This window comes from Dipodomys spectabilis, unplaced genomic scaffold (assembly GCF_019054845.1).
Source record: "Dipodomys spectabilis isolate Male_0828 unplaced genomic scaffold, ASM1905484v1 ptg000002l, whole genome shotgun sequence".
Lineage (NCBI taxonomy): Eukaryota > Metazoa > Chordata > Mammalia > Rodentia > Heteromyidae > Dipodomys > Dipodomys spectabilis.
In genome coordinates, this window is record NW_024870679.1 from 29,087,179 (window position 1) to 29,093,947 (window position 6,769).

Genomic DNA, 6,769 nt, shown 5'->3' on the forward strand with positions numbered 1-6,769 from the left:
GGTCTTGGATGTCCACTCTGTTTATGAAAGGTGGATAACCTCAAAGCCTTTAGCACTTTTAGCACGCACTCTTAAGTCACACTTCCATAGGGATAGTTATGGAGGTAGAATTTGATACCGAAATGTTGAATAATACATTCATCCCTATTAAAAAAAAAAACATTACGTTGTTAGATCTGTCTGTTATGTTGTAGGCCCTGTGGTTCTGGACTACTATCTAGTTTCACTCTCAGATCTTTATCACCTGCCAATAAGATTCTCACAGCATCAGTATTGTTTCCTAAGTCATTATATACAATTGTTGGTGGAAAAAGATTAACAAGAGGTTTTTATGGGCCCAACTCTTGAACTTCCTCTCCAGATGACATTGATCCATGAAATCATAGTCTCTGAGTATTGCTTTGAATAAGCTATAAGCCTATGAAGTAGCCAACTAGAGGCACAATTAAAAGTGAATTATATTAAAGCTAAGGTTGTGGACAAAACAAGGAAGACCTAAGAACCTATCAGAGATCAGAGAAGAATAGGAGAGGTGATAGCTAATGAGCATGGTACAGAGTAAAAGAGATTAGAAGGAAATTTAAATAAAGTCTGTTACATTACAATATGATATTATAGCAATGTTCCTTCCCTGGTTATGTAAGTGAACCATGTTGTGTAACATTAACATTAAAAGTTGGGTGAAAGTATATGGAAACTCTCTACTATCTTATAACTCTTACATAAACTTAAAAAAACATTTCCAAATAAAGAGTTTAAAATTTTTAGCATAAAGAAGAAATCAATAGACTCCTGATTGTTTTCCTATTATGTATGCACTTGAGGTTACTGACTACTTACTATGTGTCTTTAATCATACTATTATTTTTTAGAGACCTAATTCATAAACATTAGTGTACCACCTTGAAGACCTTCATTACTCACTAGAAGAATGATGATAGTGTTGCCTCATGACTTGGACCATAGTCATTTTTTTTTGTCAATTGACTACTACAGAAGAATATGACCTTCTGTTTTACAAAATAATCTCCTGATGATACAGCTGACACATCATGATTTCTCTATATCCATAATTTACATTATAATTCACTCTTAGTGTTGAAAAGACTGCTGATGAATTCTTTGAGCAATGTGTTGTATAGGTTTGGATCCATGTATAATAGCATTTATCCACCATTACAGAATCAGACAGTTTCCCTGTCCTAAAAATCCTTAGTGCTCTGCTTATTTACCCTCGTGCTTTACAAACTCTGGCAACCCTCTGGGCTTGGTCTTATGCCTGTTTCCATGTTTTTACCTTTTCCAGCAGATCCTATAGTTAGAGCCACACAGTCTACAAGCTTTTTAGAGTGGTTTTTTTCACTTGCTAAATATGATTTACATTTCCTCTGTTTTCCATGGCTGATGGCTCATTTCTTTTTAGTGCGGAGTACATTTTCTGGAGTTACCACAGTTTATTTTGGATCTCTTTTTGTCTGTATTGCCTATGTGTCTATTTTCTCTTATGGCCATATTTTTGTGAAGCAATCTGAGTTTTCTGAGAACTATAGTAATTTAAGGAACACTTTAAATACTAAAATTAGAAGACTCACTTTCTTCTTACGCTCCAAACTAAAAATGGATTCCCCTATTATGCAAAAAATGTTACAGCATTAATCATTCCCCTGCAAATAATCACTCAAAGCATTCCTATGTAATCACTTTACGTCTTTATGAACTGGGTTACAGCCTTACATACCTAAGCTTGTATGGTCAGGATCATGTTGACTCTGAAGTTGCCCCAATACGTCTGGCAAATGCTTTGCTGAAATCAAACATATGGTACCAATCTGTTGACTAGCCCAGTGACACATATTTTAGATAGACCTGATGTGGTTAGTTCTTAGTAAACTCACCTTCTTCAAAGTATTTGGTGACTCCCTTGTTAATTAGTCTCATTGCAAACTGTCTGAGATTGAAACAGATGGAGGAGATCTGCAAGAAATTGCTTCCTAATTGTCAGACTCTCACACTATGTTTTGGAAAACACAATCACAAAGCTCACTTCAGAATTGCTTCTATTTTCCTTAATTTTAATCAAAAGCAAGTAATTAAGAAATTTTCTTTTCTGAAGACTTCTAATAAGTAAATTTCCATTATCTTTTACCACATGGCGAGAGCTGACTTTTCTTTCCTAATGAATTATAATGTGAATGTGGACTTGGATGAGTCCAGCCATGGATGAACAGAACAGAGCTCAGTAAAGACAAGGAACAAGGGACCTCTTAATACACAAATTAGTAAGTGTGACATGTAGCCTTTACAGTTCAAGAGTCAAAATGAACAAAAAAGCTATCTTTCTAGTCCACGTAATCAAATATTATTGACATTTTTAGTGAAACCACATTATCTGAATACAGTTGAAATGTTACAACTTAGATGACAACTTAGTGGACTTTACAAAAATGGTAAAATCTAGTACCTATTGTGCCAAACATTCTACTACATACTTAAATAAATTATCCCACTTAAAATAATAGATTAGTTAAATCAATACAGACTATATATGACCAACCAACAGCCAACAGCATAGTAAATGGGGAAAAACTAAATTTCCCTTAAAATCAGGAATAAGGCAAAGATGCCCACTCTCTCCACTACTCCTACATATAGTTCTGGAATTCTTAGCCAGAGCAATAAGGCAATAAAAGGACATAAAAGGGATTTACATAAGGAAAGAAGAACTTAAACTATCCATATTTTCAGATGATATGATCTCATTCCTAAAGGACACCAAAACCTCTGTCCCCAAATGCCTAGCACAAATCAACCACTTAGGCAAAGTAGCAGCACACAAAATTAACCCACAAAAATCAGTAGCCTTTCTGTGCTACATGGTCAACAATGTACAAGCAGAAAGGGAAATCTATTTGCAATAGCCTCAAAAAAAAAACCCCTAGGAATTAGCCTAGCCAAAAGTATAAAAGGTCTTTACAGTGAAAACTATAAAAATGTAAAAACAAATCAAAGAGGACACCAGGAAATAGAAATACCTTCCATGTTCATGGGTAAGTAGAATCAATATTGCGAAAATAGCCATACTTCCAAAAACGTTATACAAATTCAATGCAGCCGTGCACTGGTGGCTCACACCTTTAATTTAGCTATTCAAAAGGCTGAGAACTGAGGATCGCAGTTCAAAGCCAGCCTGGGCAGGAATGTCCGTGAGACTCTTATATCCAATTAACCACCAGAAAACTGTAAATGGCTCTGTGGCTCAGAGTGGACAGTACCTAGGCCCAGAGTTCAAGCCCTATGACTACCAAAAAAAAAAGAAGATGAAGAAGAAGAAAAGAAGAAGAAGGAGGAGGAGGAGGAGGAGAGGAGGATGAGGAGGGGGAGGAGGGGAGGAGAAGAAGAAGAAGAAGAAGAAGCAGAAGCAGAAGAAGCAGAAGAAGAAGAAGCAGAAGAAGAAGAAGCAGAAGCAGAAGAAGCAGAAGCAGAAGAAGCAGAAGCAGAAGCAGAAGCAGAAGCAGAAGAAGAAGAAGAAGAAGAAGAAGAAGAAGAAGAAGAAGAAGAAGAAGAAGAAGAGGAAGAAGAAGAAGAAGAAGAATTCATTGCAATCCCCATCAAAATCTCAATAATATTCTTTACTGAGATAGAGAAAACAATCCAAAATTTCATATGGAACAACAAAAGACCTAGAATAGCCAAAGCAATTCTAGGCTGAAAAAGCAATGCAAGCAGTGTGATAATATCAGATTTCAAACTCTACTACAGAGCCATAATAAGTAAAACAGGTAGGTATTGGCACAAAAATAGATCTGAAGATCAAGAACAGATTAGAAGACCCATAAATAAAATTCCATATTTACAGTCATCTGACATTTGACAAAGAAGCCAAGACATACAGTGGAAAAATCATAGCCTCTTTAACAATTGGTGTTGGGAAAACTGAGTAGCAATATACAGAAAACTAAAAGTGGATCCCTGCTTGTCACCATGCACCAACTTCAATTCAACATGGATCAAAGACCTCAACATTAGACACAAAACTCTGAGAGTACTACAAGAGATTAGGTGAAACATTAGAATTTACAGGTATAATGGCAATACTTCCCAAGGCTATCTACAAATTCAATGTGATACCTATCAATATTCCAACCTCATTCTTCAGGAAATAGAAGAGGCAATCCAAAATTTCATATGGAACAATAAAAGACCCCAAATAGCAAAAACGATCCTCAACAGAAAGAACAGTGCTGGAGGAATATCAATACCAAATTTCAAACTCTACTATAAAGCCATAGTGATCAAAACAGCTTGGTACTGGCACAAGAACAGACCTCAGTACCAATGGAACAGAATTGAAAACCCAGAAATGAACCTACAAACCTATAGCCATCTAATCTTTGATAAAGGAGCTAAAAAAATAGAATAGAAGAAAGACAGTCTCTTCAGTAAATGATGCTGGTAAAATTGGTTAACTACTTGTAGAAAATTAAAGCTAGATCCTTATATATCACCCTGCACCAGAATCAACTCCAAATGGATCAAAGACCTCAGAGTCAAAGCAGACACTCTGAAAACATTACAGGATGGAATAGGAGAAACCCTAGGTCTCCTTGGGACAGGCCAAAATATTCTTAATAGAGACCCAGAAACACAACAAATCAAAGAAAGGTTGGACAAATGGGATTGCATGAAATTGCAGAGCTTCTGCATGGCAAAGGACATAGCTAGCAAGATCAATAGAAAGCCCACAGATTGGGAGAAGATCTTCACTAGCCATACAACAGACAAGGGTCTCATATCTAAAACATACCTGGAACTCCAAAAATTAAATCCCCCTACAACAAATCTTCTAAGAAACAACTGCCCAATAAATAAGTGGGCTAAAGACTTAAAGAGAAACTTCTCTGAAGAAGAAAGAAGGATGGCCAATAGACACATGAAGAAATGCTCAACCTCTCTAGCCATAAGAGAAATGCAAATCAAAACAACATTGAGATACCACCTCACCCCAGTTAGAATGGCAAAAATCAAGAACTCTAATAACACCAGATGCTGGAGGGGATGTGGACAGAAGAGAACCTTACTGCATTGTTGGTGGGAGTGTAAACTTGTTCAACCACTTTGGAAAGCAGTATGGAGGTTCATCAAAAGACTCCACAAAGAGCTCCCCTATGTCCCAGCAATCCCACTTTTTGGCATTTACCCAAATGTTCACAAACAAGACCACACTAAAGCTACCAGCATGACTATGTTTATTGCAGCCTTATTTACCATAGCTAAGATATGGAACCAACCCAGATGTCCCTCACTAGGTGAATGGATCAAGAAAAATGTGGTATACATACACAATGGAATTCTATGCCTCCATCAGAAAGAATGGCATTGTCCCATTTGTTAGGAAATGGAAAGACTTGGAAAAAATTATAATAAGTGAAGTAAGCCAGACCCAAAGAAACTTGGGTCCCATGGTTTCCCTTATTTGCAATAACTAATATATATCTGAGTCAAGCAGAAAATGTCACATAAGGTGATGATAGGGAAATGAGCCCAAAGATATGTATTCAAATGTTTTTTTTCTTTCATGCAATTGTTTCTAACACATTTATAAGATCATTTCTTTGTTGCTTTATATGTCCCTCCCCCATGGTATAACACTGTATTTGATGTTGGTATAATTTGTGGAGGGGAAGGGAAAAACAAATCGTTTAAATAGGAATACAGGTGGACCCATTGCAACAATGAGATGTACAAGTCGAAAATGAACTTTACAACTTTTGTGGTGGTGGGGAGGAGGGTTGGGTGGGGAGGGCAGGGGGAGGATGGGATGGGAAGGGGAAACAAAGGAGGCTACAATGCTTGATAAGAAACGTACTCATTATCTTGTCCATGTAATTGTAACCCCTCTGTACAATATTTTCACAATAAAAAAAAAGAATTTACCTGTATAGACAGGAACTTCCTGAATAGAGTTCCAGGAGCACAACAGATAGGAGAGAGACTAGACAAGGGGGACTACATTAAAATAAAAAGTTTCTGCACAGTTAAGGACATAGTTACTAAACTAGAAGACAGCCAACCAACTGGGAAAATATCTTTACCAACAATACATTAGGCAAAGGATTAAAATCTAATATATACAAGGAGCTCAAGAAACTAAGCCTTCCCAAACTTAATACACCAATTAATAAATGTGTAAGGGAGCTAAGGAGAGACTTTTTAGAAGAAGAGGTAAATGCAAAGAAACACATGAGGAAATGCTCATCATCCCTGGTCATTCAGGAAATGCAAATCAAAACAACCCTGAGATACCATCGTACTCCAGTTAGATTGGCCAGCATTTTGAGTTCTAATGACAAATGCTGGTGGGGACGTGGAGAAAAGGGAATCCTACTACACTGCTGGTGGGAATGTAAACTAATACAACCATTCTGGAAGACAGTCTGGAGGTTCTTCAAAAAGCTAAACATAGACCTCCCCTATGACACAGCCATACTGCTCCTTGACATCTACCTGAGCATCATGAGCCAGAATATATTCATTGCCACACTAGTCACAGAATCCAAGCTATGAAAACAAGCCAGATGCCCCACAATAGAAGAGTGATTCCAACAAATGCAGTACCTATTTACAATGGAATTTTACACGGCCATTAGAAAGAATACAATAATGTCACTTGCAGGGAAATGAATGGAACTAGAATAAATCATAGTAAGTGAGGTAAGCCAATGTCAGAGAGACAAATGATTCATGCTCTCCCTGACATGTGGAAGGTAGA